This window comes from Ambystoma mexicanum, chromosome 3q (assembly GCF_040938575.1).
Source record: "Ambystoma mexicanum isolate Mex_15411 chromosome 3q, UKY_AmexF1_1, whole genome shotgun sequence".
NCBI classification, from domain to species: Eukaryota; Metazoa; Chordata; class Amphibia; order Caudata; family Ambystomatidae; genus Ambystoma; species Ambystoma mexicanum.
The window spans coordinates 155916395-155931504 of NC_090926.1; positions in this window are offsets into that span (position 1 = coordinate 155916395).

Here is a 15110-nt window from a genome sequence, read left to right on the forward strand (position 1 = left end):
CTGCAAGTTCAGCAACTCTGGGTCGTGGTGAAGTATGGTGCCTCCTTCTCTGGAGAGAAGAACCGCGTCCGTCGGCAGCTTGACTGGTGGGGACGCTGACAAGTCCAGAAGGTCCGGGAACCAGATCTGCCTCGGCCACGCCGGTGCGACTAAGATCATCCTGCACCGGGACCTCTTGAGCTGGTTGACGAGTCGGAGCAGCAACGGCAACGGAGGGAACGCATATAGGAACAGGCCGTCCCAGGGGAACGAGAAAGCATCGCCCATGCTCCTCGGCTGGGGAAACCTGCTGGCGAACCTCTGGCACTTGGAGTTCGTCGCCGTCGCGAACAGGTCGATCTGCAGTTTTCCCCATCGTCTGAGGAGTCGATCCACTTGATCCCGACGTAGTCCCCACTCGTGGCACGAGCGCAGCTCCCTGCTGAGTGAGTCGGCGATGGTGTTCTTTATCCCTGCCAGATGAAAGGGCACCAGAAACATCCCTTGGGCGACGGCCCAATGCCACAGATCCCGGGCTTCCTCGGAGAGGGCTGCGGATCTGGTTCCTTCCTGCTTCCTACTGTAGAACATCATGGTGGTGTTGTCGGTGAAGATTCTCACCACCTTGCCCTTGAGGGATGCGAAAAAGGACCTGAGGGCCCAGAACACTGTACGGAGCTCCAGGATGTTGATGTGGAGTGTCTTCTCCGGGAGCCAAAGGCCTCTCGCGTGAAGTTCTCCGGTGTGCGCTCCCCACCCTTCCAGGGAGGCATCCGTAATCACCGTTATCTGGTGGGATGGGGTCTGAAAGTCTGTGCCCGCCGTCAGATGAGCGCGGGTGCCCCACCACCGGTTCGTTCGTCGGAAGGACTCGTCGAGTGGGATCCTGTCCTCGAAGCTGCCCGTCGCTTGGATCCAGCGGGAGTCGAGGAACTCTTGCAGAGGGCGCATCCGAAGCCTGCACAGGCACACGAGATATATGCAGGAGGACATCATCCCGAGGGGGGACTTGATGGACCTCACCCTGGCCACGTCCGTGGTCAGCAGACGCTGCACCTTGCCCAGGATGGCCTTCGTCCTTTCCTCTGACGGCGAGGCCAGACGCGCCACTGTGTCGAGCTTGGCTCCCAGAAACAGTGCGACTTGCGACGGGACCAGGTGGGATTTGGGAAAGTTGATGGAGAATCCCAGGTCTGTGAGCAGCTGGACGGTCTTTGCTGTGTGATCCACTGCGAGCTCCCTTGTCCTTGCTCGGATGAGCCAGTCGTCCAGGTAGGGGTAGACGTGGATCCCCTGCAGGCGCAGCTGCGCCGCCACCGGTGCGAGGCACTTGGTGAACACCCTGGGTGCCGACTTCAATCCGAACGGGAGGGCCTTGAACTGGTAGTGCCATCCTTGGGCCACGAACTGAGGAACTTTCGGTGTCCTTTCAGATTGGGGATGTGGAAGTACGCATCCTCCAAATCCAATAACGACAGGAAATCACCCTCCTCCAGCTGTCCCAGCACGTGCTGGAGGGTGACCATCCGGAACTTCTGTGCCTTGATGTACTTGTTCAGTCATCGCAGGTCCAGGATGGGGCGCCATCCTCCTGTCTTCTTTTTCACTAGGAAGTACCTTGAGTATACTCCGGAGCCCCGGAGCCTCTTCGGGACGAGCTCGATGGCACCTTTTTTGAGCAATGCCCTTACCTCCAATAGCAGTCGAGGGATATGATTTTCCTTCCTGACCACGGGTGGAATGCGGGGGCACTTTTTTAGAAATTCGAGGGCGTGCCCCTGGGCTAGGGCGTCCAGCACCCAACGGTCGGTGGAGATGGACTCCCACACGCTGACGAACTTCGCCAGCCAGCCTCCCACTGGGGTGCTTCGGTGGGGGCCCGACACTGCTGTCGGTTCAATCTTGTTTGGAGGACGCCTTGCCGCCTTGGCCTCCCTGGCGGCGACGGCGGGGCCCACCCGACTTGCCTCGTCCTCTATAGGCTTCCTGTGATGAGGAGCAGGCCGCTTGGCGGTACGTAGAGGAGCCACCGCCGAATCCCTTGGAGGCACCCTGCTTGCCTCTGGTGCTCCGAAAGGACGGCCTTCGGCCGTTGGTAAAGGAAACCTTCCTTCTTCTCTTCGGGGCAGAGCTGAAAAAGCTTGGATGCCCTGGCGATCATTGCATGGAAAGATCCGATCTCGTCGGACGGGGAGGCCCGGGCTGGCGATGGGAGCTCCATGCCGTCGTCGTTGGTACCCGTAGTGGCCGTGTCCATTCCCGTGTCGTCCCCAGGGACAGGGGACGTGGGTAAAGGCCGAGCAGGCCCCGAGGACCGAGAGGACGGGGCTGGATGGATCTGTCTTCTCTTGTTCGGGGGCTTACCGTCAGGCCCGGCTCTGGTTCCTCCGTCGAGCCTGGTTCCGGATCCTCCGTCGGTGGTAAGGGCAATCTCGTCCTTATCTCCGAACATAAGGATTGTATTGCCAACAAAATGGCCGCCGAGTTATCCTGCGGCTCCAGAAGCGGCGGGCGCGACGGGTGACTAGGACCCTCGCCGGTGCTGCCGTCACTCTCGTCGTCACCCTCGTCGGGATCCTATCCGTGGGGACGGGCCTCTTCGATGCCCTCGTTGAGGCCCTCTAAGACTTCTACCAGCTCCTCCTCGGATGCTGTGTCTGTGTCCACAATGGCCACCGGCCCCCCCCTCTTTTTCCGCCGGGGTCTTCAGGGGTCTTCTCGATGGGTCTGAAAGAGGCTTCCCTCCGCAGAGGCAGGGAGACTCTGGGCCCCGAGGTCGCCTCCACTGGTGTAGCCTCCACAGGCTGCGCCAGGGCCGCCGCGACTCCCTCGATAGAGGCCTTGGCCGGGTGAATCAAGGCCTTCACCGCCTTAGGCGTGCTTGAGGCCTTCACCTTGGGGGGAGGGTCACCGCCTCGCTCCCCCTCGGCCGAATCCTTTGAGCTCAACCGGGGCCTCTCCAGAAGCTTACCCGGGTTCTCGGATTTCCTCTTCCTCGAACAAGAGCGTTGGCTCGTGGTTGATGGTGCCGGGGAAGGCGCGCCCTGCCTGGCAGCCGAAGAGCCCGACCGTTCGGCGCTCCCGGTGCCCGCTGACTCGCGGTGCTTTGCCTTCTGTTGGGCCCCTGTCGCCGGGGCGTCCTCACAGGACTTAGAAGACCGCTCGGACTTCTCACCTGACGGACTCCTTTCCTTCCAGCCAGTTGGAGAGACGAAGGCTTCGGTCCCAGATGGTCCGTTCCGACATGTTCCTACAAAACGCACAGTCCTTCTCCACTTACATTTTGTCCTCATGAAGGCAGTACAGACATTTCGAATGCTCGTCCTCCTTGAACACATTATGTAGCTGGCATCCAGTGCAAACCCTGAACAGCTTTCCGGGCGTCGAGCTTCCTTTCTCCTGGGCCATGTTCGGGTAGGCCGCAGAAACTTCTGGAATCCCCCAAGAAGCGTAACTCGGTGAAATCTTCACCCTTGAGGGGCATAGAAAAAAGTCTGACACGGATACCAGTTAATCGGATGTAGAGACGGTGGAGCTTGAGGCTCTATTTGACCGAAAAATTAGAAATTCTCTTTGAAAAAGCACGAAAACGCAGCAAAAGCTCGAGAGCTAAACACGAGGACTCCCAACTCTTGAGCGTGCGGTAAAAATCTGAAGATGGCTGCCAGAGGCGGGGTTTAGGGAGAGGGCAGTCATTGGCTGGGGGCAGTATGACCCAGAGACCGGTTACTGGTTACTACTGAGAAAGACAGATCAGAAACGAAACTGATACTGATTTTTTCTTTACCGAGGATTCCCGGCCTGACGACAGGGAATATTCATGAGCATGTGAATCCATGCCAGACCCCATGCTGGAGAAATAAAATAAATAAATCTATGCACAATTGCCTCCACTTATTTTGCCTCAGTGTGGAGGCACAGGTGTCTCTGGACCGAGTTGAACACGTTCCTTTTGCTGTAGCAGCTACCACAGTTTCCGGGGTGGTTAGAACCTTAACCACTTTCCTATTGCTTCGGCAGCTATCGCCGAGACTTGCAAGGATAGACCCTTGAGGCTCATAGGCGTGCACCACCTGCGTTTTATATTTTTTCTTCAAGTGCAAAAGAGCAGACTGGGGGGGGCAGGTGTTTCAAGGATCTTCCGCCCATAAATTGGGAATTATTGGCATTGCAGAAACTGGCTTATCCAGATCCTCCTCCAGAGCATAGAAGTCTCATTGCAAACCAAAGCCTATGTAACCCAGATTCACCGAACTGCAATCCCCGAAATAGAGCAGGAATAGGCCCAACCTTAGGAGCAACATATACTTCCCATGCATCATCTTGAAGTAATTTCCACGGGTGTTATGTGCCCTGCAGAGTTGGCCGCATGGTTTTACACCTCATTGAGTTGAACCATGCCTTTCAGACCTGCAGATGAACTGGCCTGCTGTTAAATCTCAGTTACCAGTTTTTTTTTTCAAATTCTTTTTATTATTTTCAACACAAGAAAAATAGCACATATACAGGTTATATTTGCTATATAGCAGGTAATTAATTAACAGCGAGGGTGCAGCACCAAGATCTTACGGCTGATGACAGAGCATGCTGTGCCGTGTGTCGGTGCAGGGCTTGTCCAGGGTCTATTCAGTTCCTGATTTTATGCCTGTTCCTCCCATTTCCCCCATATCTTTAGGAATTTCCGGGGGCACCCCCTTGCTGTGTAGATACGTCTTTCTAGGGAGGCGCACCTGTCCATTTCATTGGACCATCGGTCGATGCTTATTCTGTCCGCAAAGCCCCAGGTGCATGCCGTTAGCCTTTTCCCCAGCCCCAGTGCCACACTCAGAAATGCCCTTTCGTACTTGGTGAGGTCTGTTTCTACTGCTATTTCCAGTAGGATGAGTTTGGGGTCGTGCGGGATTGGGGCTCCCAGCACTCTGGAGAGGCGCGACAAACACGCTGTCCAAAATTCTTGCAGTACCCCACATTCCCAGACCATATGGTAAAAGGTGCCCTCTGCTCTCTTGCAGCGAAGGCAGGTTGCGTCGCCGTCCCCCCCCCACCTGGCTGTTTGTGTTCTTGCGTAGTATGATCTATGCAGGATCCTGAGTTGTATCAGTCTGATTTTTGAGTCTATTGCAATCTCGCGTGGGGACATCAGTGCCTCCACCCATTCTTCTGTTTCCAATGCCCCCAGGTCTTGTTCCCATTTCCCTCGAAGATGCGCGAGTTCCCCAGAGCCGAAGGAGTTAATCACCTGGTAGAGGGTGGACGTGACCCTGGAGGAGATTCGATGTGGAAGGATGTTTGTTTCAAGGGGGGAGCATGCGGGTATGTCGGTAAGGTCCTGAAATTGGGTATTGATGGCATGTGTAAGTTGAAGATATCGAAAGTGGTCCATAGGCCTTAGTCTGTGCGTTGCATCCAGGGCGTTGAAGTCTCTCAGCTGGCCCTCGTGGATTATGTCCGCCAGCGTGGATATCCCTTTCCTCTCCCAGGTGTCGAAGTGGCCCATTTGCAAGATTTCGGGTAGGTGTGCATTGTGCCACAGGGGTTGGATCAGGGTTGGTTTATTCTCCCAACCAATATATTTGTGTATCTCCCTCCAGATTCGGCGAGTATGCAGTGGTCCCCGGGGGATCTCGTTCAAGTTTCTCTTGTTGTCGTATAGTATTTGTAGAGGGGGTGGAAGGTCGGTGTCTGTTTCGATCCGGATATGTGGGAGCGCTGGATCCCCGTGCAGCCAGTTGTTTACCACCCCTGTTTGTGTGGCCCAGTAGTATATGCGAATGTCGGGCAGTCCTATGCCTCCCTCCCACACTGATCGACGAAGTGTTTTGAGGGCAATGCGGGCTTGTTTCCCCCCCCATAACAGCCTGCGTAGGGACTTATCCATGTCGTTGAATGTGGCAGCCGGGAGTGGGGCGTTTTGAAGGACGTAAAGAAATCGCGGGAGCGTCAGCATTTTAAATAACGCGGCCCTGCCCAACAATGAGAGAGGGAGGGTTTGCCAGTGCGAAACGTCCTTTTCAAATCTCTCCATTATCGGACGTAGGTTCAGTTTGAGGAAGTCATCTGGTGTGGTGGTTATTTGTATGCCCAGGTAGGTGAAGCTTAGTATCGAGACCGAGTACGTGCAGGGATCCGGGATCGCTTCTTCTCCCCCCTGAATTGGAAAATATATTGTTTTCTGTGTGTTTACCCGGAGGCCCATGAAGCGTTGGTACTCCTCCAGGGTCCTGGTCACCATCGGGCAGGAAGTTATTGGTTTGCTCAGGTAGATCAGTAGATCGTCTGCGTATAGGGATACGCGTTCCTCACCTCCCGTGGGCCAGGCGAACCCCGTCCATCTTGTATCTGTGCGTAGTCTGATTGCTAAAGGCTCGATGGCAAGAAGGAACAACAGAGGCGAGAAGGGGCAGCCCTGCCTGGTCCCGCGGCCGAGAGGGAATGTCCTCGATTTCCCAATGACCCGTACTGCTGCTACGGGGAGGGTGTATAGGAGTTTTGTCCATGACATATAGTAGCGCCCAAATCCCATGCGTTGCATAATGTCCCATAGGGCCTCCCAACCGACCGAGTCGAAGGCCTTTTCGAAGTCCACTGCGAGGAGGCCGAGCGGTTCCGAGATCTCCGCTGCTCTATCTAGGGCCACATTGATCTGGGTGGACCAGAGATTCGATAACCCCAAGCAGCCTGTTGGCCAGGACCCTAGCCAGTATTTTTGCTTCCCCGTTGATTAGTGATATTGGCCTATACGAGGCACAGTGTTCTGGGGGTTTCCCTGCTTTGGGGATAACCACGATACTTGTTTTCCTGAGGTCCGGGGGGAGATAGCCCTGTTCTCTGCTGCGGAGGAACATATTATGCATGTGTTTCGTTGTGGTTGCACCTAATCGCTTCCAGAATTCCACCGGGAAGCCGTTGGGGCCTGGGGTCTTTCCTGATTGCAGCTGTGATAGTGCCTCCCCGATTTCCTCTTCCGTGATCTCGGCTTCTAGTTACTCTATTTGCGATTCAGAGAGTTGCGGGATCTCGATCTGTTCAAAGAAGCAGGGAGCGCTAGGTGTGGGGTCCTCCGCTGGTGGAGAGTATAGCTGTTCGTAATAGTCGGCGAAGGCCTCCGCAATCTCAGAATCGCCCGTTAGAGTCTCCCCTTCTTGGGTTTGAATGGCCCGTACTTGGCCCCGCCTCTGTTCTCGTCGTTCTAGCCAGGCAAGGGTCTTGCCGGCCTTATCCCCCCTTTCATATATCTGGCTTCGGGTTTGCCATTGGGCAGTTCGGGCATTGTCCAGGGCCAGGTCCTTTAGGATCGTCTGAGCTGTCGTAAGGGCATCCTGTGCCTCTTGGGTTCCTTCCTCCAGCAGTTGCTCCTCCCGTCGGGTTACTTGGGACTCCGCCTCTTTAATTGCCTCGTTGTGTCGTCTTCTGTGTGCTGATACCAGAGAGATCGCCTCCCCTCGCAAGACGGTCTTGTATGCTTCCCACCGCACGGTTGGGCAGCTGTATTCCTGTGTTTAGGTCGAAGTATTCTGACGTTTTATCCGTGAGGCCTTTCATTATTTCCGGTATTCCCAGGTAGTAGGCGCTGAGGCGCCAGATGGGGTCCTGCCTCTGTTGATTCCCCTTGAGTTTGACCCGTAGGGGGGAGTGATCCGAGATCCCCCTAGCCAGGAATTCTGCGTCTATTAGTCGATGGGACATGTTCTTTGGGGTGAAGATGTAGTCCAGTCTGGGGAGGGTTCTGTGCGCGTTGGAATAGAATGAGTAACCCTCCTCTGACGTGTGGATTGCCCTCCATGTGTCCAATAGTCCCATTGCGTCCGCGAAAGCGGCCAGCTTGGTCGGGGCATCTGCGGTCCTGTTGCCTCTATGCGTTCTATCCTGGCTAACGTTCATGACCTCATTGAAGTCTCCTCCAATTGCCCACGCGTCCGCCTGTTCCTTCAGCATGATGGGCTGGAGTTCGGTGAGGAGTTCCGCCGTAAGCGTGGGAGGTGCGTACACTGCGATGAGGCCCCAGGTCTCTCCGCCCATTTCTCCAAGCACCATCACAAACCTGCCCCGAGGGTCTGCTATCACTTTATTGGTCTGGAATGGGAACCGCTTGTCTAGGAGGATCATGACTCCTCTGGAGCCTCTGGAGAACCCTGCCATGTATGTGTACGGGTAGTTGGACTTCCTGAAGAAGCCACTGCTAGTACCCATGAGATGGGTTTCAGTGATGAATGCAATGTCCGGGGATTGCCTGTTGAGATATTGAAGCACCAATTTCCGTTTTATACTTGACCCCATACCGTTCACGTTCCAAGTTAATAGGGAGATCTGTCTTGTTTTGGTTACGTCAGCGTGTGTCTTCCCGTGTGATGGTGTCGAAGGATGTGGTGCGACTTCCATGCCTTTGTCGCTTGCGGTATGTTGTTCTGTTCCGGACCCTGGTGCCCCATTGTAGTCCCTCTCGCTGTGTTTACGCTCTGATGTGCTTTTCATGCAAACCTTGAAACATTAAACAATAAACTTGAGGTCAGCTCCATTTGGGTGGACATGCTTGGGCCCCCAGGCAAGGTGTGCCCGTTTCCGGTACTACTGCCGCAAGGATATTTCCAATATGGCGTGTCACAGATCACTGGTATGTTTGATGTCCATGAGCCTTTTCCTCTGGTAACTAAGATTCCCAAACTCCCCCCACCCTGCACTTCCCCCCCAACATGAAGTACCTGTCGCCCCAAATAACCGAACCATTAACCTAAATACTGTAGGTGGTCTGGAGGACCAAGTGTCCCAACTCGTGTAGCCTGCAGCCTCTCAGCACTTAGGTGGAGGAGGGGGGGGCGCGCTTCTTCAGGTCTCTCTCCGCCCGGGCCGCCCGGCTACAGGATTGTTCCTTGATCCCTATCATTTACCAGTTTAATGGTATCCACTAAACAATGTAATTTGCTTTCTGACTTAGGGTACATTCAGACATGTCATTTTACTATAGCCGGTAAGATAGCTATAGCTGCTCACATAGCTCAGTGGGTTGAGCGGTCACTGCTGCAATGTGTGTGTGATCTGCAGGTTTCAAGGTCGAATCCCGGCAAGGCCAACTCAGCCTTTCATCATTCTGAGGTTGATAAATGAGTACCAACACAGGTTGGGGGGGTGATGTAAGTTTATTTGTTGTATATAAAGCGCGTAAGCGTAAGTGCAATATAATAACACATAATTATCATTTTGCCTTGGACGTCTGCTTGCATTCACAGTAATTTGGTAATATGGGCCTATACACACCGATATTAGGGATACATATGGTGCTCTATTCTTATATGAAATGTACATCACATTACAATGATAGCACCATATTTCTCGTAGTATACTTACGTACAATGCTATGTGATGCCACTTCCTGTTTTGTCAAAGGGTGAAAGGTCGTGTTCCAGCACTTCCCATGATGCCACTTCAGGGTGGGGTCAAATGACATCACTTCCTGTGATGTCATCAGATGGCAAGGGTCATGTGACTTCACTTCCGCTACCCCTGACATTTTGGTGAAATGATGTCCCTGGGGATTTCCATTTCAATGTCAGGGAATATTCAAATAAAGATGTCAATCTATAAAGATACAATGCTGGAGAACTTGTACTTTCCCTTCACAATAATTCAAGTCATCTTTGACTCTTCTCTCTCCTTCCTCTCTCACATTCAGGACATTGCCGAGAAGGCCCACTATCAACTCCGCCCCCTCAAAGGAATTCTTCCTTTCCTCACTTTCTCCCAGAAGCTCAGTGTCTCTAGGGATATGGTTCTCGCTAGGCTAGGCTACTGCAATTGCCTTTTCCTCAACCTACCCTCTTCTTTTTGACCCCTGCAGCTAATCCAGAAAAGGGCTGCAAGACTTATCCTTGGCCTCAAGCCCAGGCACTGCATCTCTCCAGCCCTAAAAGCTCTCCACCGGCTCCTGATTGCTGCAAGGATCAAATTCAAATCCCTTTGCCTCATCCATAAGGCTGTCTGGGGACCATGCCATCTACAACTTGCTCTCACTAAATACTCTCCCTCCAGATCTTTATGTTCCTCCAGCACCAACTCTGTCTGTCAAGCGCTTCGCGAGCTGGTGGCCAATCTCTTTCCTCAGCAGGCTCCCTCCTATGGAACACCCTCCCCTCTTCCTCTTCGTGTTCGTCTTGAGCAGGATCTCCTCAAAATCCGGAGGCTCCTCAAGACTTTACTTTTCACCTCCCCCTACTCTGCTAAACCCCACAGTTGCTGACATATGCAACCTGGGCCCTAATGTGTCCTTTTGGGTCCTGGCCTCCCACACCCAACGACTGCACTGTCAGCCTCCCCCTCCTGTACAGGTGTGTTCTCCACATCTGTAATGCCTCTCTCAGAAGTGGCTATATCCGCTATCAAGTGCCTCCAAGGCTCCGGCCCCTACCCGCCTTGTTCTGTGTCCCAGCCCACTGCTTCCTGCCACACCATGGTCTCTGCGTTTGCCCACTTAAATAGGTCTTTCCACCATATCTGCACAACCGGCCTCACATGTGCCTTCCATCCTATCGCTATCCTGCGTTTCTCAAGTATATATGCCAGATCTTTAAGCTTACTCACGTCTTGCTCTTTTTGGCCATGTGAAACTCCCCAGCAAACAGGCTAGGGAGGATTCAGTGTCCAGGGTAATATGCGCCCGTGCCAAGGCTTGGGCTACCTCTGCCCAGAATCTTCTGATCTCTGTGCAAGCCCAGAACATATGAACCAGATCACCATTGATCTCTCCGCACTTTGGGAATGATTGCGTTGCTGCTTGGCTGAACTTAGCTATTCTGTTCGCGGTCAGATATGCTCTATGGGTCACATATAATTGGATCAACTGTAAACATTCATTCCGGGACAGCTTTTTTGTGACATGCCATAGCCCTAGACCACATCGCCTCTGATATTGGTTCCTACAAGTCTGCCTCCCAGCTTTGCCTCGTCTGCGCTAGCGCATCCCGCACCTTGGACATCAATAGCTTGTATATCCTCGAGACCTCATTACTGCCTTCTGATACATCATAGAATGTCTATCTTCTCATCCGCATGCAGGGGCACCTTGGCTTCAGGCCATCTGTGTCTGAGATTCTTTACAAGGCGGGAATAGGGAGGAACTGCCCTCGGTTCACGCCAGTGTCTTCTTCTAGTTCCCCAAACTCCCTGGGTAACCCTTCTTTTAGCACATCTCCCACCGTCACCACTCCCTTCGGTTCGCAGTACTTCCTCACATTTAGCCTCAGTTGCTTGTCCACCCATTCCAGTGCAACTAGCGGGATCTGTGGGGAATACAGTGTGGTGTTCCCCTGCAACTGGCAGGCCCTGCGCCGCATTACATGCCCCAGCTTCAGCAGCGAGGGCAGCAGAGTAGCACCTGGGACGGTTAACCATATTACTTCTTTCAAAAAGAACGGAGCGCTGACCGCCTGCAGCAATCGTGATTCTGTTTGCTCATCAAACAGCTATTTGGCCACAAATTGCAATTGACTAGCAACAAAATATACTTCAAAACTAGGAACCTTCATTCCTCTCTGTTCATACATGTTCTGAAGCCTTTATAATGCCACCCTGCACCTCGAATTATGCCATAGGAAGCTCCTACATACACCATTCAATCTCCTAAAAAACGTTTACGGTATTGCATAGAGGATATTTGAAAAAAAAATGGAGGCGTCTCGGCAGCACCACCATCTTCAGTAATGCTGACCCCCACCCTGCCCCCATCATGGACAGCTGCAATCTGGCCCAAAAAGACATGGAGCATGGAGTTTTCAATTTTGTCTACTGCCCTCACTGTGTTGCGTGTGTGTTCTGTCTTAGGATCATGATAAATGTCCACCCCCAATTACCTAAATGTGTGTCTCCCATTTTATTGGGCGCACCGGCAAGCTGTGCACGGGCTTGCCAGCATATATTAAGTGCTCCAGTGCCAAAATGAATAGCATTGGGGACCACGGACCTCCCTGCCTTGTGCCTTTGCTTAACTGCCATTGTTCTGAGATTGTTGTGTCTGTTTTAACACTCGCTATTGGTACGTTGTACAGCAAATGCACCCACTTTATGTATGTGGGACCCATACCAAACCTCTCGAGTACTGCTAAGAGCCAAGGCCACCTGTCTGAGTCAAACGCCTTGACTGCATCAAGCGACGCTATGGCCAAATGTTGCGTAGCTCCTTGGGTGTAATTATTATATAATGCAATCTTCTCAAGTTATTTGTAATATTTCTATGTGGGACATATCCTGTTTGGTCTGAATGTATGAGCTTGGCGATGGCTGGCTTAAGCCCGTTTGCCATTAAGGCTCTAAGAATCTTCCCATCCTGATTAAATAATGAAAGGGGCCTGTATGAGCCACAGTCCATGGCTAGTTGGGTTTAAGTAGGGGAACAATTATTGACTCTCTCAAAGACCTTGGCAACCTGCCTGTGTTCAGCGCTTCATTTAGCATTGCTAACAGTGCAGATAGGACTTCCGCTCTATATTCTTTATAGAATTCACTGGGAACCCCATCTGCATCTGGGATTTTACCCGTCGGTAGTTCCTTTATCACATACTCTAGTTCTTCTATAGTGATGGGGCTTTCTAGCTTGTCCTTCTCATCCTTGTCTAGCCTGGGAAGCCTAATCTCTGACAACACATCTTCAATCTCAGACATGTTACACTGTGAGGTTTCTGCGTACAACTGCTTATGATACTCCTGAAAACATTTGTTCACCCCGTCTTGCATCTCATTCAATACACTGTCCCTCCCCACAATCGCTCTAATTGTCTCCCGTTTACTCTAATTTCTGCAAAGCCAGGCTAACAGGCGCCCAGGCTTATCTCCTTCTGCATGCTGTCTCTCCACATATTTCCTGCAGCTCAGTTTTCTTAGCCTGTCCCAGTGTTCCTGACATTCCTGCTGTAGGCGCAACACCTCCTTAGCCTCCTCTAGGGACCAATCTCCTGCTCTCTCTATGGCTTCCAGGCTGTCTTCTGCTTTCTGTAGATCCCTTGTAACGACATCTTGTATCCCTTTTGACTTCGCAATAGCCGCCCTTCTCACCACTACATTAAAGGCCTCCCACAGTGTACCTGCAGAGTCCACACTGCCTGTATTGTGCTCGAAATACTCCTTCACCTCTTTCCTTAAATGTTCTCGAAACCCTGTGTCCTTAAGTGCCTCGACCCTCAGTCTCCATGTAGGGATCCTAGCTCGGGGGGAAAAGGAACTGCCATGTAACCAACAAAAGGGCGTGATCTGAGAGGACTCAAGCTTTATATTCATCCCTTACAAACTCTCCCAAAGCTTATTTCCCAGTGAACACATAATCTAACCTCTTATAGAGGTTTTTGGGAGCCGTGTGGTGAGAGTATACTCTGCTCAGCGGGCACATGGTCCTCCATACGTCAACTAATTGAAATGCTTGTATTAGCGTGTTTAGAGCTTTTGCTGAAGGGACCAGACGATTGAATTTGCCATTCAATCTAGCCATTGTAGGGTCTAATGTACAGTTAAAATCCCCGCCCCATATAAACGCACAATCCTGTAAAAACCTATTTTAGGGTACAGGGATCTAAAATAGGTTGCTGTATCATGATTCGGAGCATACGTATTAACGACACACATTTCCCTCTTTTCCACCATTCCCCGTAACACTATCATCCTGCCATCCGTGTACAGGAAGGTCTGAAGGACCTTGAATGGGACGGACGGTGCCATCCATATTAGGACCCCTCTGGTATATGCCAAGTATGTAAAACCCAAGGTCACCCCTCCCCACTTCCATGCCAAGGTGTCTTGCATGTCTTAGTAAGATGTGTTTCCTGCAAGAGAGGTATATCTATTTTTTGACGTTTCAGATATGCCATTACTCTATTTCTCTTAATGTAGCTATTCAGTCCCCTGACATTGCAGGTTGCCAATTTAGGTTTGCCCATCCCATCCGATGGTTTCCATTCTTACCACCCACCTGTCTTGATCACTAGTCCATCTGTGTGCATCTCTGTAAGCCAACTCCCCTCTAACTACCCCAACTCCTGACTCTCCCAACAATTGCCCAGCTCCATATTAGGTGCTCAGGCATCCCCGTGTATCACCCCTACCTCAGGTACCAACAAGAGTTCGGGGTGCAGCAGGAGGATACGTAACTGCTAGTATCCTAACTAAACTAATCTAGTATGGGCTATAGGCTGATTTCTCCTTGTGCAGGCCTCGTAAGGACCAACACTCATGGTTCCTGCTTGATAAACATTCTAGTAACGGCATTATGACTTTCCAAATCACAACTTTGCCCAGTAATGCCTTATGGACAAGTGTCTGCATTATTACGCATTGGTTAGGAGTTACCCTCCAGTTAATTTTTGCCACTCAACTGATCTTCCACCCCCCATCTGTCAGGTTCACTTCTTCCATCCATTTGCTCGCCTCTTCTGGGGTCTCGAAGAAGATGGGCATGTTTTTGTGCAGGACTTTCAATTTGGCGGGATAAAGTAGCATGTATTTAATATTAGCGCTCCGCAACTTCCTCTTGACTGCCGTATAGCTCATCCTCTGCTTTTGCACCAGGAAAGTATAGTCTGAGTATGCCGTGATGTCAGCCGAGGATCTTCTGATCGAATGCACCTCTCTACATTCTGGCATTGGGCGTAAACCGCACTGCCCATACGCGATATTTAGCAATACCAAACATGCTGTATTATCTACGGTACTACCTTTGAGTGTAGACATTGTGTACAGTGCCCAAGTCGACCAGCTCACCAATCGAATGCTGAATCACTGCCTCTGGAAAATCCTAAAATACTGGCTCAACGCTGTTGAACGGCTAAGCACAAGACTAAGGTAACGTGAAAGGGGCTTGCCTCCCTGGTCCACTTTCTGGGAACATAGTGGCTTTTAAACTCCCTTTTGCATCTTTTCTACAAAAGAAATATTCTTCAAAGTGACATTGCTGCAATTGCTTTCCTGATCACCCCAGCTCAAGTACCCAGAATACTATTCTCCACAAGTTCTGCATTTTCTGCGTCCTCACAGGAGTGGGTTTTGGTTTGTGTTTTCTAGTTAGTTATTTTCATTTGCGATTGTTTAAAGTATATTTGTATAGAGCCTTGATTGGACATTCTTTTACTTTAGTCTTCTACTATTGCTGTTTGGGTTGT